This window comes from Salvelinus sp. IW2-2015, unplaced genomic scaffold (assembly GCF_002910315.2).
Source record: "Salvelinus sp. IW2-2015 unplaced genomic scaffold, ASM291031v2 Un_scaffold1951, whole genome shotgun sequence".
NCBI lineage: Eukaryota > Metazoa > Chordata > Actinopteri > Salmoniformes > Salmonidae > Salvelinus > Salvelinus sp. IW2-2015.
The window spans coordinates 114584-141953 of record NW_019943306.1 but is presented as its reverse complement, the minus strand read 5'-3'; the positions used below and the strand labels follow the sequence as shown (position 1 = coordinate 141953).

At 44.9% G+C, this 27370-nt stretch overlaps 1 pseudogene; it reads right to left on the bottom strand.

Moving 5' to 3' along the window:
* The window catches only part of LOC112072527 (neprilysin-like), a 52551-nt pseudogene that overhangs the window by 6951 nt on the left and 18230 nt on the right, over nt 1-27370 (bottom strand).

Here is a 27370-nt window from a genome sequence, read left to right as displayed (position 1 = left end):
AGACAGCATTTTTTGGAGGGTATCAAATCAAACTTTGTCACATGCCCAAATACAAAAAGTGAAATGCTTATTACAAGCCCTTAAGCAACAGTGCAGTTCAAGAATAGTAAGAAAATATTACCAAATAAACTAAAGTAAAAAATACAATAACGAGGCTATATACAGGGGTATCGGTACCGAGTCAGTGTGCGTGGACAAGGTTAGTTGAGGTAATTTGTACGTTTAGGTAGGGTGAAGGACTATGCATAGATAATAAACAGCGAGTAGCAGCAGTGTAAAAAAAAAAAAAAAAAAAAAAAAAAAAAAAAAAAAATGGGGTGGGGGTCAAATGACCACCCAGACTGTTACATGACACACACACCGAAAAGAGAAAACAGATGCAGAGAAAGGAGGAGAGGTAAACATGCATTCAGTCCGTTGGCAGGTCCCAGGAGAAGCTTCCATACTGTCCACCATGCACTTGGACAGATTCACAAAGTCTGGTGGAGGTTGGCGTCCACCAATCCTTCAGTCACCATCTATCATAGTTACGACCTGGCAACCAGGACAAACAAACTCTGTTAAGGACAGCTGACCAGCTAGTCCACGTCATAAAACAATACTTTGAAATTGGACTGTCAATTCTAATGAAGCGAATTCTATGTGCACAGCTCTTACCGTTGTCATCGAACCCGTGAGTGATCTCATGTCCATCACCATGCCGATACCGCCAAAAATCAAGACTTGGTCTGCCTTTACGAAGAACGAGGCTGTAGATGCCTGCTGGAAACACTGAGAGCATAGGAGGAGAGCGAGAGAAAGGAGCTCACATATCAGAAATTATGTGAGTAAGGTGAGGACAGTACAGTGACTGTAGTGATACGGGCAGGTACAGGTGACTTGTGAATGACAGTAGAGGTGACTGTAGGGAGATACGGGACAGTAGAGGAGACTGTTAGTGAGATGACGGGAAGTAGAGGGACGTAGTGAGAGATGAACGGGGAGTAAGAGGTGACTGTAGGAGATGAGGTAGAGTGACTGTAGGGAGATGACGTAGAGGTGACTGTAGGAGATGACGTAGAGGTGTATGTAGGGAGTGAGTAGAGTGACTGAGGAGATGAGGAGTATGAGGTGACTGGTAGGGAGAGAGGTAGAGTGACTGTAGGAGATGAGGTAGGTGACTGTAGGGAGATGAGAGTAGAGTGACTGTAGGAGATGAGAGTAGAGGTGACTGTAGTGAGATGAGGACAGTAGAGGTGACTGTAGTGAATACGGACAGTAGAGGACGTGAGATACGGGACAGTAGAGTGACTGTAGTGAGATGACGGGACAGTTAGAGTGACTGTAGTTGAGATGACGGGACAGTAGAGGTGACTGTATGAGATGACGGACAGTAGAGGTGACTGTAGTGAGATGACGGGACAGTAGAGGTGACTGTAGTGAGGATGACGGGACAGTTAGAGTGGACTGTAGGGAGATGACGGAACAGTAGAGGTGACTGTAGGAGATGACGGGACAGTAGAGGTGACTGTAGGGAGATGACGGGTAAGGTGACTGTAGGGAGATGACGGTAGAGGACTTGTAGGGAGATGACGGTAGAGGTGACTGTAGGAGATGACGGACTAGAGGTGACTGTAGTGAGATGACGACTAGAGGACTTAGTGAGATGACGGACAGTAGAGGTGACTGTAGTGAGATGAGGGACAGTAGAGGACTGTAGTGAGATGACGGGACAGTAGAGGTGACTTAGTGAGATGACGGGACAGTAGAGGTGACTGTAGTGAGAAGGACAGTAGAGGGACAGTAAGAAGATGGACATAGAGTGACTGATAGTAGGGAAGATGAGGGACAGGAGTAGAGGTGACTTAGGAGATGACGGGACGATAGAGCTAGGAGTGACTGTAGGGAGATGACGGGACAGAGGTGAGTATGACGGGACAGTGGAGGGAATGACGCGTAGAGTGACTGTAGGAGATGACGGAAGACAGTAGGGTGACTGTAGGGAGATGACGGACATGTAGAGGTGACTGTAGGAGATGACATGACAGTAGAGGTGACTGTAGTGAGATGAGGACGTAGAGTGACTGTAGGATGACGGACAGTAAGGTGACGTGGAGATGACGGACTGTAGAGTGAATTAGGGGAGATGACGGACAGTAGAGGTGACTGTAGGGAGATGACGGTAGAGGAGGACTGTAGGGAAGATGACGGTAGAGGTGACTGTAGGGAGATGACGGACTAGAGTGACTGTAGGATGACTGACGTAGAGTGTTAGGAGATGACGGACAGTAGAGGTGATGTAGGGAGATGACGGGTACAGTGACTGTAGAATGAAGTGTAGAGTGAACTGTAGAGAGTAGGGACGTAGAGGTGACTGTAGGGAGATGACGGACAGTAGAGGTGACTGTAGGGAGATGACGGAGTAAGGACTTAGGGAGATGACGTGGACAGTAGAGGTGACTGTAGGAGATGACGGACAGTAGAGGTGACTGTAGTGAGATGACGGGACAGTAGAGGTGACTGTAGTGAGATGACGGCAGTAGAGGACGTGTGAGATGAGACAGTAAGGTGACTGTAGGAGATGACGGACAGTAGAGGTGACTGTAGGAGATGACGTAGAGTGACTGTAGGGAAGGATACGGACAGTAGAGTGACTGTGGAGATGACGGACAGTAGAGTGACTGTAGGAGATGACGGTAGAGGTGACTGTAGGGAGATGACGGTAGTAGGACTTAGGGAGATAGGTGAGAGTGATGTAGAGATAGTAGAGGTGACTGTAGAGATGACCGAGTATGAGAGTGACTGTAGGGAGATGAGGGTAGAGTGACTGTAGGAGATGAGGTGAGGTGATGTAGGAGATGACGTAGAGTGACGTGAGATGACGGACATAGAGGTGACTGGGAATGACGGGACAGTAGAGGTGACTGTAGTGAGATGACGGACAGTAGAGGCTGACTGTGTGAGATGCGGGACAGTAGAGGTGACTGTAGTGAGATGACGGACAGTAAGGTGATGTAGTGAGATGACGGACAGTAGAGTGACTGTAGTGAATACGGGACAGTAGATGACTGTAGGGAGATGACGGACAGTAGAGGTGACTGCTAGGGAGATGACGTAGAGTGACTGTAGGGAGATGACGTAGAGGTGCTAGGAGATGACGGGACAGTAGAGGTGATGTAGGGAGATGAGGGACAGTAGAGGACTGATAGAATAGTAGAGTACTGTAGGGTGACATAGAGGTGACTGGTAGTGAGATGAGGACAGTAGAGGTGACTGTAGGGAGATTACGGGACAGTAGAGGTGACTGTAGTAATGACGGGACAGTAGAGGTGACTGTAGTGAGATGACGGGACAGTAAGTACTGTAGTGATGAGTGACAGACATGAGAGACTAGAGTGACTGTAGTGAGATGACGGGACAGTAGAGGTGACTGTAGGAGATCGGAAGTAGAGGTGACTGTAGGGAGAATGACTGTAGAGTGACTTGTAGGGAGATGACGGACAGTAGAGGTGACTGTAGGGAGGACGGGACGTAGAGGTGACTGTAGGAATGACGGTAGAGTGACGTAGGGAGGACAGTAGAGGTGATGTAGGGAGATGACGGACAGTAGAGTGACTGTAGGGAATGACGGACAGGTGACAGAGTGACGAGTAGTGACTGTAGTGAGAGTGACGTGACAGTAGAGGTGACTGTAGTGAGATGACGGGACAGTAGAGGTGACTGTAGGGAGATACGACGTAGAGGTGACTGTAGGGAGATACGGTAGAGGTGACTGTAGGGAGATGACGGGACATAGAGGACTGTAGAGATGAGACAGTAGAGGTGATGTAGGAGATGACGTAGAAGGTGACTGTAGGATGACGGTAGAGTGACTGTAGGAGATGCGGACAGTAGAGGTGACTGTAGGGAGATAGGACAGCTAGAGGTGACTGTAGTGAGATGACGAACAGTAGAGGTGATGTAGTGAGATGACGGGACAGTAGAGGTGACTGTAGTGAGATGACGGACGTAGAAGGTGACTGTAGAGATGACGGTAGAGTGACTGTAGGAGGTGACGGGACAGAGATGAGTAGGGAGATGACGGTAGAGGTGATGTAGGAGTACGTGACAGTAAGGTGACTGTAGGGAGATGACAGTAGAGTGATGTAGGAGAGTGACGGGACATAGAGTAGAGGTGACTGTAGGGATACGGACAGTAGAGGTGACTGTAGTGAGATGATCGGACAGTAGAGGTGACTTAGTGAGATAGGGACAGTAGAGGTATTGTGAATGACGGACAGAGAGGTGACTGTAGTGAGTGAGGACAGTAGAGTGACTGTAGGGAATGAGGACAGTAGAGTGACTGTAGGAGATGAGGTAGAGTGCTGTAGGAGATGAGGTAGAGGTGACTGTAGGGAGATTGAGAGTAGATGCTGTAGGAGATGAGATAGAGGTGACTGTAGGAGATGGAGTAAGGACTGTAGGAATGAGAGTAGAGGTGACTGTAGGAGATGAGAGTAGAGGTGCTGTAGGAGATGAGAGAGAATGGAGTAGGACATGAGAGTAGAGACTGTAGGAGTCGAGGTAGAGGTGACTGTAGGGAGATGAGAGTAGAGGTGACTGTAGGGAGATGAGAGGAGGTGATGTGGAGATGAGGTAGAGGTGACTGTAGGGAGATGAGAGTAGAGGTGACTGAGGGAGATGAGAGTAGAGGTGACTGTAGGAGTGAGATAAGGTACTGTAGGATGAAAGTAGGATGTAGGAGATGAGAGTAGAGGTGACTGTAGGGAGATGAGAGAAGAGGTGACTGTAGGGATGAATTAGAGGTGACTGTAGGGAGATAAGAGTAGAGTGACTGTAGGAGATGAGAGTAGAGGTGACTGCTAGGGAGATGAAGTAGAGGTGACTGTAGGGAGATGAGAGTAGAGGTGACTGTAGGGAGATGAGAGTAAGAGGTGACTGTAGGGAGATGAGAGTAGAGGTGACTGTAGGGAGATGAGAGTAGAGGTGACTGTAGGAGAGATGAGAGTAGAGGTGACTGTAGGGGAGAGTAGAGGTGACTGTAGAGAGATGAGACTGTAGAGGAGATGATGAGGGTGTAGAGGGACTGTAGGAATGAGATGAGGTACTGTGGGAGATGAGAGTAGAGGTGATTAGGAATGAGATAGATGACTGTAGGAGATGAGAGTTATGACTGTAGGGAGATGAGAGTAGAGGTGACTGTAGGGAGATGAGATAGAGGTGACTGTAGGGAGAATAGAGTAGAGGTGACGTAGGAGATGAGAGTAGAGGTGACTGTGAGAGAGGTGTGAGGAGTGAGAGGTGACTGTAGTGAGGTGAGGATGAGAGTAGAGGACTTAGGAGATGAGAGTAGAGGTGACTGTAGAGATGAGAGTAGAGGTGACTGTGGAGATGAAGTAGAGCGTGACTGTAGGGAGATGAGGAGAGGTGGACTGTAGGGAATGAGAGTAGAGGTGACTGTAGGGAGATGAGAGTAGAGGTGACTGTAGGAATGAGAGTAAGGTGACTTAGGGAGATGAGAGTAGAGGTGACTGTAGGGAGATGAGAGTAGAGGTGACTGTAGGGAGATGAGAGTAAGTGTGACTGTAGGGAGATGAGAGTAGAGGTGACTGTAGGGATGATGAGAGTAGAGGTGACTGTAGGAGATGAGAGTAGAGGTGACTGTAGGAGATGAGAGAGAGTGACTGTAGGGATGAGAGTAGAGACTGTAGGGAGATGAGAGTAGAGGTGATGTAGGGAGATGAGATAGAGGTGACTGTAGGAGATAGAGTAGAGAATGACGTAGGGAGATAGAGAAGGTGACTGTAGGGAATGAGTAGAGGTGACAGTTAGGTGAGATGAGTAGATGACTGGTAGGAGATGAGAGTAGAGTGACTGTAGGAGAGGAGTAATGTTAGAGTAGAGTGAGTGACTGTAGGGAGATGAGAGTAGAAGGTGACTGTAGGAGATGAGGTAGAGGTGACTGTAGGAGATAGAAGTAGAGTGACCTGTCAGGAGATGAGAACCCCACTGCTGCTGTATCGTAAGTAAACATACAAGGCTTGGGTACACAAACACTCTCCCCCCCACCCCCTCGTTAACCTCACCAGTTCTTTGCTCTCCCCAGAGAAGGCCTCCTCTACGTACAGTCTTCCTACTGCGTTGTCCATATTGTTGTTGACGTAGATGGCACACTGCCGCCACACCGCTGCCTCCGACGTGGTACCGTACAGCGCCTGCAGGGGACAACGCAGCATGGCTCACACTGATGACATCACACACACCAGAGAGATGGTGAGATGTAGGAAGAGAAGATGGTGTAGAGCGAAAGGAGGGAGGGAAAGTAAAAGGAGGAGATAACGTGTCTGTACCTTGCGGAAGGCTTTCCTGGTGTCCCTGTACTGCCTGCTCAGACCCACCACCATGTTCATGACAAAACGCCACACCATGTAATTCTGCAGGTCTCTGGAAACAACAACATGGAGGTACTACACCAGCAACTATCTACAATGCACTAGATTAGAATGTTTGATTAACTGATGCTTATCATCACTTTATAATTCTGTGTCTTTTTCAACGTTCTCACCTCAGTGTAATTGGCTAGGACAAGGTTGAGTCAATGTGCTCACCTCTTAGTGTACTTGGCTAGGACGGGGTTGAGTCGTCTGTAGTAGTTAGGTGCGTAGTTGATGACACGCTCTGTGTCAAGCACAGTGATGCCGACCGTCCCCATGATCTTCCTGGTGAAGTCACTCCAGTTAAACACCTGAGAAGAGGGGTTTATCATCAGACATAGTTAACAGAACAGAAAACTAAAGCATAGCACGCGCACACCCACACACAGTCTCTTACTTGTGTGTCGACCTCCAGGCTGAAGTTAGCATTGAGAACACCCAGCTCCATGTTGTTGTAGAGGAGAACTGGGTTGTTACGGTCCTCTGGAGTATCAGTGGCCTGTGGGGGGAATGATTCAGTACCCAACACCATTAACTGTATGTTTATCAAAAACAGGCACTGTTGGACACATCATAAATACCTGTCTGTCAAACACTCTCAGCAGTGTAGGTCCAGACACCTCCAACAGCAACAAACAGCCTTTTTGGAGGCCAAGGAGTCCCTATACTGTAAATGTCAGAACCAGAACATTCTGGTTCTATTGTAAAAGGCAGCAGTGTAGCACTGAGCAATGGGACCTGTTTATCTGTTTAGAAAGAGCACATGGGCTCGGGTTCCAACCCACCTGGTAAGAACCAGCACCACCTGGTTACCACACCAACTGGTAAGAACCAGCACCACCTGGTTACCACACCAACTGGTAAGAACCAGCACCACCTGGTTACCACACCAACTGGTAAGAACCAGCACCACCTGGTTACCACACCAACTGGTAAGAACCAGCACCACCTGGTTACCACACCAACTGGTAAGAACCAGCACCACCTGGTTACCACACCAACTGGTAAGAACCAGCACCACCTGGTTACCACACCAACTGGTAAGAACCAGAGCCGTAAAACATATATGGTTTAAGAACTTTTGTGAAAGCACAGTTTGAAAGATATGGCAAATAGAAAAACCGGATGTCAGAAATAGATGGGACAGGAGTAAGGTGGTAAGTTGAGGAAGGACAGGAGTAAAAACGAAGAAAATAGAACTATTGTAAAATAGACTGTCCATAAAATGTATATAGTATGTAAAGCTGGAAGAAGAAGCCTCGGTGTTGTCCATTAGCTTACTCCATTTAGGGGTGGGAGAATTGTGATACAGTGAATTATAAGTGAAATAATCTGTCTGTAAACAATTGTTGGAAAAATMACTTGTGTCATGCACAAAGTAGATGTCCTAACCGACTTGCCAAAACTATAGTTTGTTAACAAGAAATTTGTGGAGGGGTTGAAAAATGAGTTAATGACTCCAACCTAAGTGTATGTAAACTTCCGACTTCAACTGTATGTATGTATACCACRGGTCAAAAGTTTTAGAACACCTACTCATTCAATGGTTTTTCTTTATTTTTACTAGAAAATAGGAAAAAAATAAAGAAAAACCATTGAATGAGTAGGTGTTCTAAAACTTTTGACCAGTGGTATACATACATATAGTTGAAGTCGGAAGTTTACGTACACTTAGGTTGGAGTCATTAACTCATTTTTCAACCACTCCACAAATTTCTTGTTAACAAACTATAGTTTTGGCAAGTAATAATAATAGTGAAGACATCAAAACTATGAAATAACACATATGGAAAAATGTAGTAACCAAACAAGTGTTCTTTAAAATCAACAGTTCTCAGCTGTGCTAACATAATTGCAAAATGGTTTTCTAATGATCAATTAGCATTTTAAAATTATAAACTTGGATTAGCTAATACATCGTGCCATTGGAAGACAGGAGTGATGGTTGCTGATAATGTGCCTCTGTACGCCTATGTAGATATTCCTTTTTTATTTATATTTTTTAATCAGCCGTTTCCAGCTACAATAGTCATTTACAACATTAACAATGTCTACACTGTATTTCTGATCAATTTGATGTTATTTTAAATGGACAAAAAAAATTTGCTTTTCTTTCAAAAACAAGGAAATGTCTAAGTGACCCCAAACTTTTGAACGGTAGGATATATAATATATAACGTAAATCAGCTGTGTTTGCTAGGGATAGAAATAGTGTGACACCAAATCAGGCCCTCGAGGACTGGAGTTGCCCACTCCCTGATCTAGAGGATCACTATTARCTCTCATCTTCCCAGTCATTTGTTAAGAAACAGCAGATCATAAGTAAAGCAGGTGTTCCTAGAGAAGTGGTGTTGAACTTACATTGGCGATGTCCTTCTCCAGCTCAATGACCCTGGTGACCTCRTCTCTGATCTGGGTCTCGTTGACCACCAGGCTGCGGTCGGTGCGGATCAGCTTGGCCACGTCTATCATGAACTGCTTGTATGCTCTACATGGCTGGGAGGACACACACAGAAACACACGTATTGTAGTATCAACGGAAAAGAAGAGCGGTCAGAAGTAGTTGGGTAGCTAAGGAGGAATGAGAGATACTGTATTCACATTACTGTAACTATAATGAGAGATACTGTATTCACATCACTAACTATAAAGAGAGATACTGTATTCACATTACTGTAACTATAAAGAGAGATACTGTATTCACATTACTGTAACTATAAAGAGAGATACTGAATTCACATTACTGTAAATATAAAGAGAGATACTGTATTCACATTACTGTAACGATAAAGAGAGATACTGTATTCACATTACTGTAAATATAAATGAGGCTCAATGATCTTCCGTTTGGTATTAAGAGACAGGAAGAGAACTCCATATAAAGAGACTCGCTCTCATCCAAAATGAATATCAAAAGCACCAAACACACCTAATCTCACCAAGCCCGGGCAAGTACACAATATCAATCAGCGGCGGTACTTAGTACAGTGAAACCATTCGAGAGAATGTCTACTTCAAACATGTGGTTTGGGTTGGCCTGCGACCAAATATGTCTCATCACACACACAATATACCCCCAAACTAACATACACACATCCACTCACACTCCAGCTAGTCATATTGACARGAGTAACAGTAAGATGTGTTGAAACGTGGGAGATCCGTGGGCCAAAAAAATGTGACCAGTGTTTAGGGGGATAATACTGGGGTTGACCGTTTCTCCAGAACAGAAACCTCCTCAGGCAAACAGGTTTATCTGGAGGTCTGTGTAAACACACTAGCAGAGGAGGTTCAGAAACCATTAGAGCATGTCTATGCTGATGATTAGTTTAATCATTAAACTACAGTAATATATTCAAGTTGAAAACCTCACGGCTTTAGACTTCTTCATAACAAGTCCTGAAGTTCATTAACCCATACTGGAGGTTTGGACCKAGCGTCAGCAATAATTACCTGGAGAGGATGTTGATCTTATCCTAAATTGATGCTGAGGGCTTGGAATCTATGCTGATGTGGGTCGTTGTGTGTTCTGGGTGGATGGACCAGTGATCAGAACAACGGGAAACCCAGACATACCCGTACAGAGAACTCATTTCCTCCACAGCTCCAGACAGAGAAATAATGTGTGTATGTGCTTAGCAGGTACATGCCTACCTCTGCATAGGACCCAGTACAGCTATAGTGATCTCTGGATAAGAGGCCAAGGCTGGTTTGCTGGTCAAACTGGCAAGAGAGAGAAAAAAGAATGATAAAATCAGGACGAAAGCAGCCAATCATTCAACAGCAGGAGAAAGCCAATACACTCACTAAACACTAAACACCTGGACCATAAAGCCTATCAATATTATTCATTAGGTCAGAAACTGCATCGTTAATAGTTGGTATGACTGTTAAACTGAACAGGATACTTTAAGGAGTGCAGTGGCTCATTCGTAGACATATAACAGGGCGGCGCACAATTGGCCCAGCGTCGTCCTGGTTGGAGTTTGGCCGGTGTAGGCCGTCATTGTAAAATAAGAATTTGTTCTTAATCAACTTGCCTAGTTAAACAAATCAAAATAACAATGACTGGTAAATAAATGCAGGCGGATGTGTGTGCCATTCTGTAAAAACGTAGAGGTTGTGTGACCAATGAGAGCATGTACTGCTAATGTAGGAGGTTCAGAGAGTTTAGTGTGTGAATACTTCACACTGTTAGATTTAAGGTATACAAAAGATTTACAGTAGTTTATTGAGCAAATAGGTACACTAAATCCCTACCAGAGAGGGTTAAAGGGTGCATGTGACGGGGGTACAGGTGTGTCTCTTTCTGGTGCATGTGACGGGGGTACAGGTGTGTCTCTCTGTGCATGTGACGGGGGTACTGGTGTGTCGTCTCTGTGCATGTGACGGGGTAAGTGTGTTCTCTGTGCATGTGACGGGGGTACGGTGTGCTCTCTGTGCAGTGACGGGGGTAAGGTTGTCTCTGTGCATCGGGTGAGGGGTATAGGTGTGGTCTCTGTGCATGTGACGGGGGTATCGGTGTGTCTCTGCTGTGACGGTTTGTCGCTGGGGATGTGAGGGATGGTAGGTGCGCAAATCCAGGGGTATGGTTGTCTCTGCAGTGACCGGGGTAATGGTGGTTCTCTGGCAGTGGAACGGGGTCATAGGTGCTTGTCTCTGCATGTGAGCGGGGTATAGGTGTGTCTTCTGATGTTGACGAGGTGTATAGGTGTGTTCTGCATGTGAGCGGGTATAGGTGTGTCTCTGCATGTGACGGGGTATAGGTGTGTCTCTGGCATGTGACGGGGTATAGGTGTGTCTCTGTGCATGTGACGGGGTATAGGTGTGTCCTCTGTGCATGCTGACGGGGGTATAGGTGTGTTCTCTGTGCATGTGACGGGGGTATAGGTGTGTCTCTGGCATGTGACGGGGGTATAGGTGTAGTCTCTGTGCATGTGACGGGGTATAGGTGTTCTCTGTGCATGCGGTATAGTGTGCCTGATGTGACGGGGGTATAGGTGTGTCTCTGTGCATGTGACGGGGGTATAGGTTGTTCTGTGCATGTGACGGGGGTATAGGTGTGTCTCTGTGCATGTGACGGAGGTATAGGTGTGTCTCTGTGTGCGTGACGGCCACCTACATGAATGATGTGTGAATTGGAGTCTTTGTCATCAGTGCCGATAAAAAAGTTAACCAAGACATGAGTTCCGTATTTCTCATTTAGTCTGGCAATGGCATCCTCCAACTTCCATCTTTCACCTAAGTAGGAGAGGAGAAAGGAGGAGAGGACAGAGGAGGATTGAATTGGATTGGATTGTGGATAGGTAAACAAAAATGGGTGTAGGAAACAGTGCTAGAAGAGCAGTGTAGTTTACCATAGTCTCTCTCCCAGTTGTCTGTTGCTATTGGCCACTCAAATACATTAGGGAGCATGTCTAGTAAAGGAGCTCCGCCCCTTTTCTCAATCTGACCTTCAGAGGTGGGAGAAAAGAAAAACAGGAAGTGACCAAGGTTAACTCACAGTTTAAAAAGGTAGGTTTGACTGAAATGTCTTTACTTAAATGTTATTGACCCCAACAAAACAGACCAGCAGACTCACTSTCATTGGTGCAGGATCTGTAGAGGGTCTTGGCTTTAGTGAGGGCACTGGCCTCCCCCTCCACGCTTTTCTCCAAAACATCTATAATGAGGMGGGAGATCAGTTCAGCTGCGAGTGTTGTGAGAAACATGGAGCATAGAATCTGTGTTTGAGGACAATATTATGCCCCCCGGAGACACCGCAACAGGTCTCAGCCAGACCAGACAGAACTCAGCCAGACCCCAGGCCAAGGAGCCATCTGTCTGCTGGCACCCCTGCTTTTCACCACATAACAAACATTGAGAAACATCACAGAACAAAGAACAAGCAGGGTAAAAACAATGCTTTAAAAATCGGAGGTCCTTCCCACATGCACTAGCAGTGGTAATAGTAGGAAGAAACACATTGGCTAGAGTTAGGACAAAGAATGTGCTTTTATTTTTCTCTCTACCTTTTTGTATCACCCACTCTGTATTTCTACCTTTCATCTGCCCCCCCCCCGCTCTTTCTTCATTCTTACAGTAACAGCCATCTGTCATCCCAATCTTCCTCTTTCCCTCTACCCTGATTCCCAGCACCCCCTCTTCCGGTTAGGGCAGAACCCCTGCCGTCTCATTGCCTAGTGTGCACACTATTTATCTGCTCATTTAATCTTAATGAAGCTCTGGGTTAGGAACCCTTGATAGGGAGCTTCCTGCCAAAGGGCACAGATCAGTTGTGTATGATTGGATTAACAACTGACTGGTGTGTGTGTGTGTGTGTACGCGCATATGGATTAAAGACCACATGATGCTCGTGAGGCACACACACACACGCACTTAAATAATGTGACCTTATCTGGCACCAACATCAGGGCCCATCCTGATAAAAAGGAACTAAACAGGAAGTGTGTCTCTGCAGAGCAAATGCTCCATGTATATGTTCTACAGACCCAGGCAGCAACTGCAGAATTGCTGACAAGCTGAACATGGAGCACAGATTTGTTGGACTTGACTTCTGACTTAGTGCCGTCTGACCCTCTGTGCTGTCATAAGATGTCTGACGTACAGACATTCTGTCTAACCACATACATGCGGTAAAGAGGTCAATCGAACTCAACCTAAACAATTGAAGTGCCATGGTAATYCGTGGGAAAAGATCCCAAATCTCTTAATTGCCCCCCCCCCTCCCCAGCAGAATTTGCCTATATTTATGCTATTGTTTCCAATGTGTATTTCATACTATCTGGGAGGTTAAAATCAGAGTATAATGCTTGTATGGATGTCAAACCCAAATACATATTCATGTCATTGTCACCAATCTACTGCATTACAGTTAAAAACAGAGTACCACCACTGATTTCTGTATGCTAGCCTTGCTAACACGAATGGGAGTTAGAATTTAGCAGCCACTTCTTCTAAACCTGAAAAAGGGACAACTTCTAAAATGTTATGCAGAGAAAAACGACCATACATCTCCAAATGGGACTTTAACAACCACATAGTGGGCCTGTAACAATACAATCAATCATGACAGATTTTACGACTAGCCACTGGCCTTCTAGGCATAAAAAGCCATATCTCAGACTGGCCAATAAAAAGAAAAGATTAAGATGTGGCAAAAGAACAGACACTGGACAGAGGAACTCTGCCTAGAAGGCCAGCATCCCGAATTCGCCTATTCACTGTTGACGTTGGGAATGGTGTTTTGCGGGTACTATTTAATTAAGCTGCCAGTTGAGGACTTGTGAGGTGTTGGTTTCTCAAACTAGACACTGAAGTACTTGTCCTCTTGCTCAGTTGTGCACCGTGGCCTCCCACTACTCTTTCTATTCTGGTTAGAGACAGTTTGCATTGTTCTGTGAAGGGAGTAGTACACAGCGTTGTACGAGATCTTCAGTTTCTTGGCAATTTCTCGGATGGAATACCCTTGAGTTCTCAGAACAAGAATAGACTGACGAGTTTCAGAAGGAAGGTTTTTGTTCCAGGCCATTTTGAGCCTGTAATCAAACCCACAAATGCTGATGCTCCAGATATTCAACTAGTCTAAAGAAGGCCAGTTTTATTCCTTCTTTAAAATCAGAACAGTTTTCAGCTGTGCTAACATAATTACAAAAGGGTTTTCTAATGATCAATTAGCCTTTTAAAATGCTAAACTTGGATTAGCTAACACAAAATGCCATTGGAACACAGGAGGGATGGCTGCTGATAATGGGCCTCTATTTTTCTTTTTTTTTAATGGAATATCTACAATCTGCCGTTTCCAGCTACAATAGTCATTAACAATGTCTACACTGTATTTCTGATCAATTTGATGTTATTTTAAAATAAATCGATCCCGTTTGCGGGATCTCAGCCATAAGAAGTTAAAAAACAAGGACATTTCTAAGTGACCCCAAACTGTTGAACGGTAGTATAAATATGTATATCTCTACTGTATACATGAATCAAGGCAAAGTTGGTTCCCGTTTCAGTTATTTCTTTGGTCATGTTCGCGTGGGTCAAACAAACAAAAAAACACAGAATGTCTGGTTGACGATAGAGCCTCCCACAATGCAGGTGAGGGCTGCACGATGAAGGTGGTGAAGAGCAATTGCAGAAACTTGCAGTGAATGACCTTTGATTTTTATAAAGTTCATGCAAATCGCCATATAGGCGCAAGTCAGACAATGTTTTTAAACATCGTGCAACACACCTTGAAAGGCGGTGARCATTTGAAAAAAGTGATCCGCTCTATCTAACCCTCTGATGTCACGCTTGTCTGTCTGACAGACATTTTGTCTGACCCTTTATGATGTCACTGACAGCTCATTGGGCCCTTCCCACAGAGATAACCACCATGTCACCTRCCATTTCCTCACTTCCCTTTCTCTAAGTTCATCCCCATCTTTCTACATTRCTCTCTTTTGGACTTGCACCAGTCTCTCTCCCTCCTTCCTATTTCTCCCTCCGGCACAAACAAGGTACAATTAAAAAGCTCACGGTCAATTGGGCAAATTATTGCAGAGTACGCCATACCTGAAACAAGAGAGAGGTGGAAAACTGGCCTACCCACACACAGCTGTGGTTAAGAGCCAAGAGCAGTGCCTCATTAAGTCCGTCAAAACAGTTTGTGCATATATTATGACAAGAGGTTGTCGTTTTTTGTTCGTTTGTGTTGTTTTTTGGGGGGGGGTTTTCAGCTGTTTTTTTTTTTTGTGCACACAATTGTTTTAAAATTGAAGATTAAGGCCTCTAGTTGTTTAAACAGAAATGTTCTTTCAGCTCAGATTTACTCAAGAGGCATACAACGCAGCATAGGCTTAGCCTATAGGCCTAGGGATTGTCATTTTTTGATGTCTTCATTTCGGGTTCACAATGCAGAGCGAACCGATGTCCCCGTACTGAACGGGTCAGTGGTAGCAGTGGGAACGGGTGTCATTAAATGAGAGGAGTAGTTTCATGCACATTCTTTATCTTGAGAAATACTGGACCAAACATCTTAGTTAAATGGAAAACTGCACAACTAAGATCCTCAGCAGAAACGTCTAAATTAAATCAGATATTTTTTTACCTTTAGATTAATTTGCACTATTTTGAGGAAGTAAATACTGGCTGTTGTTGCTACAGCGTCTCAAGAGAGACAAACAGTAATACTGCCACTKATTTTCTTTAAGCCGAAGGTCTTTTAAAAGGGAGTATGGCGAGGCACAGATGTTCGTGTCGCCATAGCCGAGGAGACCAAACCTAGTARGTGGGCGGCTTTAGGGTTCCTTTATGACTTTCTATTGCAGTGGAGAACAATGTGAGGCATTTATGAGCGGCCGCAAACCCTAGCAGACACTTAAACCTACACAAACATGCAGTACAAACACACACATACCGATACAGTACAGGTTATTTACTGCTGTTAACACCTGATGTTAACGGCTGTCCATGTGTGGCCAGAGCAGCACCCTGCAGGCAGCTGTTAACAGATACAGGATATGCTGACCAGGCAGAACACTTGTCAGTCAGGCTCCATGGTCCTGAGGTCTAGTTACTGCAGGATGTGACAGGAAACTCCAGACAGACAGACATGGCAGCACACATACAGCATCCCACATCTCTGTCCGTCAGGATTTGAAATGCAATATTCTTCCATTGGCACAAAGCGCATTTCATGTGGATTCAGTGTGCGACAGCAGAAGATTAGACCATCAGGACCAATGACAAAACAAACTTATTTTGCCCCTCCATCTTTTCATACAGTTTGTTACTGTGAATTTTGTCTTAACCTTGACTGTTATTAGCAGACACAATTGTCTACCCGTCTGGTACCAGGGTGAGCTTTTCTGACAGTATTGTACTGGTGATAATGACGTCTGATAGAGAAAGTGTGGAGACTGATTGCTGTAATTCAATCAGAGACATAAACCTGAGAATCAAACCCAGACGTGCGTTTAATTTTTTTTTTTTTTTTTTTATCAGGCTTTGGCAGTGGACAATCATGCACATTCACTCAGACAAAGTAGGACCCCCAAGAGTACTCTACCTCTGATTTACAGTACGCTTTAAAAAGCCATACAAGTTAAACACAGATACTTGAGACGTCAAAAGATAGAAAGGAGGAGAAGAGGTGGAGGAGAGCATAACAGAGGGAGGCAGATAAGAGGAGATTAGAGGAGAGAGAAGGGCAAATAAGGGGTGATTCAGAGTGTGACTGAGGGCATATAAAGCGAACAGGAAAAGGTTGACTGTAAAATAAGCTAAAAGAGAGGGGTGAGAGTCTCATATTTCCTCCCATCTGTATACCATTATTCCAGACTAATTTTGGATGAAGAAAATCATTTTCTACACTGTTAACAGATGGTAACCCCCTCTGCCATTAAGCATGCTTCAGTTTGGATGGCAGCTAGCAGAACTCGGCTAGCCGAACCAAACAAGTTTGCTCGCATCCTCCCTTAAGACTTTCGCTTGAAATACAAGAATAAAAAGTGGCAATAGTACTGTTTGTCCATTTGGAACTCCGTAGCCAGTATACACTTCCTCAAAATTCAGAATTAATCTAAGATAACTCAAGAAATAAATAATGGTGCCAGAGATGGCTGCCGTTTCACAGTCCCTAACCAATTGTGCTATTATGTGTGTTTTTTTTTCACTTTATTTGTAACTTAATTTATACATAATGTTTCTGCCACCGTCTCTAATGACTGAAAAGAGCTTCTAGATATCAGGAACGCGATTACTCACCTCGTACTGGAAGAAGATTATTTCTTTACCGAGTCGGACGCAAAGGATTTAATTCAGACACCAGACAAGGCCCAAATCCCCGTCATCACATGAAGAAGAGCCAGAGATATCGGGCACGTAGGTCTGGGTCCCTTGTAAGGATCGACAGCAAGTGGGTAATCTGCATTACCATCGGTCCTATTAGCCAACGTACAATCATTGGATAATACATAGACAAACTACGATCACGTATATCCTACCAACGGGACATTAAAAACTAATATCTTATGTTTCACGAGTCGTGGCTGAACGACATGAATAACATACAGCTAGAAGGTTTTACGCTGTATCGGCAGGATAGAACAGCCGCCTCTGGTAAGACAAGGGGTGGTGGCTCTGTATATTTGAAACAACAGCTGGTGAACGGAATCTAATGAAGTCTTAAGGTTTTTGCGTCTCATGATAAGCTGTAGACCACACTATTTACCAAGAGAGAGTTTTCATCTAGAGATTCTTTGTAGCTGTCTATTTACCACCACAAACCGATGCTGGCAATTAGACCGCACTCAATGAGCTGTACAAGTAAACAGGAAAGCGCTCATCCAGAGGCGGCGCTCCTATTGGCCAGGGACTTAATGCAGGGAAACTTAATTTCTACCAGCAGTTTAAATGTGCAACCAGAGTGGGAACAAAAACACCTACACAGCTCTCCTTGCCTCCATTTTGGCAAATCTGACCATAATTCTATCCTCCTGATTACAAGCAAAAACTAAAGCAGGGGCACCAGTGACTCAGTCAATGAACAGTGTCAGATGAAGAAGATGCTAAGCTACAGGACTGTTTTGCTAGCACAGACTGGAATAGGTTCCGGGAATTTTCCAATGTTATTGAGGAGTACACCACATCAGTCACTGGCTTCATCAATAAGTGCATTGATGGATGCCACATTGGATTGGGGAAGGGCTTGCAAACTATTAGACTACAGAGGGAAGCACAGCCACGAGCTTCCCAGTGACACAAGCCTACCAGACGAGCTGAATTACTTCTATGCTCCGTCAGGCAAGCAACACTGAAACATGCATGAGAGCACCAGCTGTTACGCGGACTGAGTGATCATGCTCTCCGCAGCCAATGTGAGTAAGACCTTTACACAGGTCAACATTCACAAGGCCGCAGGCCAGACGGATTACCAGGATGTGTACTCCGAGCATGCGCTGACAACTGGCAAGTGTCTGCACTGACATTTTAAACCTCTCCCTGTCTGAGTCTATAAACCAATATGTTTCAAGCAGACCACCATAGTCCCTTTGCCCAAGAACACGAAGGTAACCTGCCAAAAGGTTACTGGATCGAATCCCCGATCTGACAAAGGTAAAAACTGTCGTTCTGCCCTTTGAACAAGGCAGTTACCCACTGTTCCCCGGTAGGCCTCATTGGAAATAAGAATTGTGCTTAACTGACTTGCCTAGTTAAATAAAGCACTCACGTCTGTAGCCATGAAGTGCATTGAAAGGCTGGTCATGGCTCACATCAACACCATTATCCCAGAAAACAATACCCTCTCCAATTTGCATACTGCCCCAACAGATGACGCAATCTCTATTGCACTCCACCCACTGCCCTTTCACACCTGGACAAAAGGAACACCTACAGTTGAAGTCGGAAGTTTACATACACCTTACGCAATACATTTAAACTCAGTTTCACAATTCTGACATTTAATCCTAGTAAAAATGCCCTGTCTTAGGTCAGTTAGGATCACCACTTTATTTTAAGAATGTGAAATGGTCAGAATAATAGTAGAGAATTATTTCAGCTTTTATTTCTTCATCACATTCCCAGTGGGTCAAAAGTTACATACACTCAATTAGCATTTGGTAGCATTGCCTTTAAATTTGTTTAACTTGGGTCAACGTTTTGGGTAGCCTTACACAAGCTTCCACAATAAATTGGGTGAATGTTGGCCCATTCCTCCTGACAGAGCTGGTGTAACTGAGTCAGGTTTGTAGGCCTCCTTGCTCGCACACGCCTTTTCAGTTCTGCCCCATATTTTCTATAGGATTGAGGTCAGGGCTTTGTGATGGCCACTCCAAACCTTGACTTTGTTGTCCTTAAACCATTTTGCCACAACTTTGGAACTATGCTTGGGGTCATTTTACATTTGGAAGACCCATTTGTGACCAAGCTTTAATTCCTGATGATGTCTTGAGATGTTGCTTCGAATATATCCACCGAATTCTTTCCTCATGATGCTATCTATTTTGTGAAGTGCACCAATCCCTCCTGCAGCAAAGCACCCTCACAACATGCTTGCTGCCACCCCGTGCGTCCACAGTTGGGATGGTGTTATTCGGCTTGCAAGCTTCCCCCGTTTTCCTCCAAACATAAGTGGTCAATTATGGCCAAACAGTTATATTTGTTTCATCAGACCAGAGGACATTTCTCTAAAAAGTATGACTTGTCCCCATGTGCAGTTGCAAACCGTAGTCTGGCTTTTTATGGCGGTTTGGAGCAGTGGCTTCCTCCTTGCTGAGCAGCCTTTCATTTATGTCGATATAGGACTCGTTTTACTGTGGATATAGATACTTTTGTACTAGGATTGGGATTGATTTGCCACTTTTGCAAAAAAGTACGTTCATCTCTAGGAGACAGAACGCATCTCTTTTCTGAGCAGTATGACGGCTGCGTGGTCCCATGGTGTTTTATACTTGTGTACTATGTTTGTACAGATGAATGTGGTACCTTCAGACATTTGAAATTGCTCCCAAGGATGAACCAGACTTGTAGAGGTCTACAATTTATTTTGAGGTCTTGGCTGATTTTTGATTTTCCCATGATGTCAAGCAAAGTGGCACTGAGTTTGAAGGTAGGCCTGAATACATCCAAAGTAAACCTACAATTGACTCAATGATGCCAATTAGCCAATCAGAAGTTTCTAAAGCCATGACATCATTTTCTGGAATTTTCCAAGCTGTTTGAAAGGCACAGTCAACTTAGTGTATGAAACTCCTGACCCACTGGCATTGGTGATACACTGATTATAAGTGAAATAATCTGTCATAATCAATTTTGTGGAAAATGGCTGTGTCATGCAAAGTAGATGTCTAACGACTTGCAAAAAATAGTTAACAAAAAATTTGTGGTGATGAAAAACAAGTTAATGACTCAACCTAAGTGCATGTGAACTTCAGACTTCAACTGTATGTGAGAATGCTGTCATATGACTACAGCTCAGCGTTCAACACCATAGTGCCCTCAAAGCGTATCACTAAGCTAAGGACCCTGGGACTAAACACCTCCCTCTGCAACTGGATCCGGACTTCCTGACGGGCCGCTCCCAAGTGGTAAAAGGATAGGTAACAACACATCCGCCATGCTGATCCTCAACACGGGGACCCCTCAGGGGTACTGTCTCAATCCCTCCTGTACTCCCTGTTCACCATGACTGCATGGCCAGGCACAACACCAACATTAAGTTTGCCGATGACACAACAGTGGTAGGCCTATCATCGACAACATGAGACCGCCTATAGGGAGGAGATCAGAGACCTGGCCGCATGGTGCCGAGAGTAACAACCTCTCCCTCAACGTGATCAAAGACTAAAGAGATGATTGTGAACTACAGGAAACGGAGACCGCATGCCCCCATTGTCATCGACAGAGCTGTAGTGGAACAGATGAGAGCTTCAAGTTCCTTGGCGTCCACATCAAACTATCATGTCCAAAGCATACCAAGACAGTTGTGAAGAGGGCACGATAACGCCTATTCAGAGACTGAAAAGATTTGATGGTTCCTCAGATCCTCAAAAAGGTCTACAGCTGCACCATCGAGAGCATCCTAACTGTTGCATCACTGCCTGGTATGCAACTGATCAGCAGCCGACCACAAGGCCTTCAGAGGGTAGTCATACGGTCGTACATTACTGGTCCAAACTCCTGCCATCCCAGGGCACCTATATACGGGGCGGTGTCAGAGGAAGGGCCTAAAAATTGTCAAAGATTCCAGCCACCCTAGGCATACTGTTCACTCTGCTACCGCACGGCAAGCGGTACTTGAGCGCCAAGTKTAGGTCCAAAAGGCTCCTTAACAGCTTCCATCKCCAAGCCATTAGACTGCTAAACAGTTAATRGAGTGGCTACCCAGACTATTTGCATCAACCCCCTTTTTTTGACACTGCTGCTACTCGCTGTGTATTATCTATGCAGTAATGTTAGCCCTACATTTACCGCGACTCACCTGTAACTCCACACATGTTTACATTTAGTAGACYATCTTATCCAGAGAGACTTAGAGGAGCAATTGTGGTTAAGTGCCTTGCTCAAGGGCACATCAGATGTTTGGGCTCGGGATTCGAACCAGCGACCTTTAAGTTACTGACCCAACACTCGTAACTGTTAGGCTACCGACCCCCTGTATATAGCTTCTTTATTATTATTTTAATTGTGCTACTTATTTTATTACTTTTTTTGCTAATKTTTTCTTTAAAAATATTAATTGTTGGTTAAGGGCTTGTAAGTAAGCATTTCACGGTAAGGTTGTATTCGGCGAATGTGACAAATTTACACAACAAAAAAATAWYWSRRCTCACTGTCATCTGCGTTTATTTTTAGCAAACTTACCATGTGTAAATATTTGTATGAACATGACAAGATTCAACAACTGAGACAAACTGAACAAGTCCCACAGACATCTGACTAACAGAAATTGAATAATGTGTCCCTGAACAAAGGGGGGATCAAAATCAAAAGTAACAGTCAGTATCTGGTGTGGCCATTAGCTGCATTAAGTACTGCAGTGGCATGCTCCTCCTCATGGACTGCAACAGATATTGCCAGTTCTTGCTGTGAGATGTTACCCCACTCTTCCACCAAGGCACCTGCAAGTTCCCGGACATTTCTGGGGGAATGGCCCTAGCCCTCACCCTCTGATCCAAACAGGTCCCAGACGTGCTCAATGGGATTGAGATCCGGGCTCGTCGCTGGATGGCAGAACACTGACATTCTATCTTGCAGAAATCATGCACAGAATGAAGCATACGGCTGGTGCATGACGAGTAAACGCGAATCCGACCATCACCCCTGGTGAGACAAAACCGCGACTCGTCATGAAGAGCATTTTTTGCCATCCTGTCTGTCCAGAGATGGTGGGTTTGTGCCCATAGGCGACGTTGTTCCCGGTGATGTCTGGTGAGACCTGCCTTACAACAGGCCTACAAGCCCTCAGTCCAGCTCTCTCAGCCTATTGCGAACAGTCTGAAGCACTGTTGGAGGGATTGTGCATTCCTGGTGTAACTCGTGCAGTTTTGCCATCCTGTACCTGTCCCACAGGTTGATGTTCAGATGTACCGGTCCTGTGCAGGTGTTGTTACACGTGTCTGCCACTGCGAGGACGATCGGCTGTCCCTCTGTTAGCGCTGTCTTCGGTGTCTCAAAGTACAGACATTGTAGTCCTCATGCCTCCTTGCAGCATGCCTAAGGCACGTTCACGCATATGAGCAGGGACCCTGGGCATCTTTATTTTGTTGTTTTTCAGAGTCCGTAGAAAGGCCTCTTTAGTGTCCTAAGTTTTCACAACTGTGACCTTAAGACACTAACGGGTTACAGACGGTAGGCAATTAACGACCGTTCCAGAGGTGCATGTTCATTAATTGTATATGGTTCATTGAACAAGCATGGGAAACAGTGTTTAAACCCTTTACAATGAAMATCTGTMAAGTTATTTGGATTTTTACGACTTATCTTTGAAAGACAGGGTCCTGAAAAAGGGACGTTTCTTTTTRWGCTGAGTTTACAATTTGATTTGGCCCACGTGCAGTGACATCCATATATCCAATGTAATCAGACAGACCAAGCCCCCACCACCACCCAATCCTTCAGGTGTAAGGGAAGCCTTCCTGTAAATCTACTGTCAAGATGGTGCTAACCAGATGGTGTTAAAAGCTTCCAACTATTCTAAGGTCGGGATTTCAGATGACGCTTTGTCCTCTATGCACCTTTTTTTTTTTTTATGTTCCTGCGTTGGCAGTAAACACTGCAGATAGATGACACCATTAACCACACTAGACACTAGAGCCCCAGTTTTTCCTTGAAGGACAAGCTGCTTTAACCCCAGTAAATCCTCCAACCACACAAACCCTAGCCCGCACTCCTACRTCCCTGGCCAACAGACCCACACCCAGCCCCCTCTCACTCCTACCTCCCTGGCCAACAGACCCACACCCAGCCCCCTCTCACTCCTACCTCCCTGGCCAACAGACCCACACCCAGCTCTCACACCACCCTGGAAAACTCAGTGAATCCAAACTGCGCCAAGCTACAAGACTTTCAAACCTTTCAGGACCACCTCCAGTTCGTCTCGTAGGATGTCGAAGGTGCTGTATCGGGAGCTGGTCTCTGGGATGATGTTCTTCTTCAACCAGCCTCCACAGGCGTACTGGTAGAAGTTGTCACACGGGTCCACATTGGCATCCATGTTCTCTATCAGACGAGACGCTGCACACAGACAAAAACAGCTCATATTCTACCTGTGTATGTATGTATGTATGTATGTATGTATGTATGTATGCATGTATGCGTATTTACCTGCCTGAGTGCAGTCCGCCGTGGTGCAGACACCATCTAAAAAGGGAAAAAAATAAACCAAACAAGTTTATTCATCACTGCCAACTTAAGAGAATAGTTTTTTACAACCAAATCTCTATTTTTGATGTAATGGCAAGTTATAGAAGCATCCCAAAACTTTATTTTGCAATTTCACTTGGTTTTCAAGAGACTCGAGCGATACCTCTGTCCATTCTAGCAGCAGGCTACACGGAGAATGGAACTGCTGGATAGTGATAGGGAAAAACAGCTCAAATCGCACAAAATGGAATATAACGTTACATATGAAGTTCGGAATGACTCAATTTCAATGTACAACATCTAAAGACCCGTATCACTATACTGAACCGGAGCATTAACTGAGACCCGTATCACTATACTGAGACCCGTATCACTATACTGAGACCCGTATCACTATACTGAACCCGTATCATATACTGAGACCCGTATCACTATACTGAGACCCGTATCACTATACTGAGACCCGTATCACTATACTGAGACCCGTATCACTATACTGAGACCGTATCATTTACTGAACCCGTATCACTATACTGAGACCCATATCACTATACTGAGACCCGACTATACTGAGACCCGTATCACCTATTACTGAACCCGTACTATACTGAGACCCGTATCACTATACTGAGGCCGTATCACTATACTGAGACCCGTATCACTGTACTGAGACCCGTATCACTATACTGAGACCCGTATCACTGTACTGAGACCCGTATCACTATACCGAGACCTGTATCATTATACGAGACCGTATCACTGTACTGAGACCCGTACACTATACCGAGACCCGATCATTATACTGAGACGCGTATCACTATACGAACCCGTATCATATACTGAGACCGTCTATCACTACCGAGACCCGTATCACTATACCGAGACCCGTATCACATACTGAGACTCGTATCACTGTACTGAGACCATATCACTATACTGAGACCCGTATACTATTCTGAGACCCGTATCTCTATACCGAGACCCGTATCCCTATACTGAGACCCGTATCACTATACTGAGACGCGTCCATCCTATACTGAGACCGTACTATACTGAGACCCGTATCACTATACTGAAGACCCGTATCACTATACTGAGACCCGTATCACTATACTGAGACGCGTATCACTATACTGGACCCTACTATACTGAACCCGTATCACATACTGAGACGCGTATCACTATATGAGACCGTATACTATGAGACCGTATACCGAGACCCGTATCACTATACTGAGACCGTATCACTATACTGAGACCATAGCACTATATGAACCCGATCACTATACTGAGACCCGTATCACTATACTGAGACCCGTATCACTATACTGAGACCCGTACTATACGAGACCCGATCATTATACTGAGACGCGTATCACTATACTGAGACCCGTATCACTATACTGAGACCATAGCACTATACTGAAACCCGTATCACTATACTGAACCGTACACTATACTGAGACCCGTAACACTATACTGAGACCTATATCACTATACTGAGACCCGTAGCACATATACTGAGACCCGTACCACTATACTGAACCTGTATCACTATACTGAGACCCGTATCACTATACTGACCCGTACCCTATACTGAGACCCATATCACTATACTGAGACCCGTATCACTATACTGAGACCCGATCACTATACTGAGACCCGTATCACTATACTGAGACCCGTATCACTATACTGAGAACCCGTACTATACTGAGACCCGTATCATAACTGAGACCCGTCAACTATGAACCACTATAGAGACCTATACACTATACTGAGACCCGTATCATATATGCTGAGACCCGTATCACTATACTGAGACCCGTATCAAATACGAGGACCTATACACTATACTGAGACCATATCACTATTACTGAGACCCGTATCACTTACTGAGACTGATGACTATACTGAGACCATATACTATACTGAGACTATATCACTATACTGAGACCCGTATCATATACGGAGAACTGTATCACTATACCGAGACCCCGTATCACTATACCACCAAGACCGTACACTATACTGAGGACCTCGTATACACTATACTGAGACCCGTACTATTACTGAGGCCCGTATCACTAACTGAGACCCGTATACACTATACTGAGACCCGTATCACTATACTGAGACCCGTATCACTATACTGAAGACCCAGTACTATACTGAACCGTATCACTAATGAGACCCGTTATCACTATACTGAGACCCGTATCACTATACGAGACCCGATCATATACTGAGACCCGTATCATATACTGAGACCCTTACTATACTGAGACCGTATCACGATACTGAGACCCGTACCATACTGAGACCCATATCACTATACTGAGACCCATATCACTATACTGAGACCCGTATCACTATACTGAACCCTACTATACCGAGACCCTTATATTATACTGAGACCGTATCACTATACTGACACCCGTATCACTATACTGAGACCCAAGCACTATACTGAGACCCTACACTATACTGAGACCCGTAGCACTATACTGAGACCCTAACACTATACTGAAGACCTATATCACTATACTGAGACCCTAGCACTATACTGAGACCCGTACCACTATACTGAGACCTATATCACTTATTACTGAGACCCGTATCACTATACTGAGACCCGTATCCCTATACTGAACCCTTATCACTATACTGAGACCCGTATCACTATACTGAGACCCGTATCACTATACTGAGACCCGTATCACTATACTGAGACCCTACTATACTGAGACCCGATCACATACTGAGAACCGTATCACTATACTGAGACCCGTATCACATACTGAGACCTATATCACTATACTGAGACCCGTATCATTACTAGACCCGTATCACTATACTGAGACCCGTATCAAAATACTGAGACCTATATCACTATACTGAGACCTATATCACTATACTGAGACCCGTATCACTATACTGAGCCTGTAACTAAACTGAGACCATATCACTATACTGAGACTCATATCACTATACTGAGACCCGTATCACTATACGGAGAACTGTATCACTATACGAGACCCGTATCACTATACCGAGACCTGTATCACTATACTGAGACCCGTACTATACTGAGACCCGTACTATACTGAGGCCCATATCACTATACTGAGACCCGATCACTATACTGAGACCCGTATCACTATACGTAGGACCATATACCTATACTGAGACCGTATCACTATCTGAGAACCCGTATCACTATTACTGAGACCCGTATCACTATACTGAGACCTGATCACTATACTGAGACCCGTATGATACTGAGACCGTATCACTATACTGAGCCCGTACTATACTGAGACCCGTATCACTATACTAGAGACCCGTACTATACTTGAGACCCATATCACCTATACTGAGACCCATATCACTATACTGAGGACCCGTATCACTATACTGAGACCCGTACTATACTGTGACCCGTACTATACTGTGACCCGTACACTATACTGAGACCCGTATCACTATACTGAGACCCGTATCACTATACTGAGACCCATATCACTATACTGATACCCGTACTATACTGAGACCCGTATCACTATACTGAGGCCCGGTATCACTATACTGAGACCCGTATCACTGTA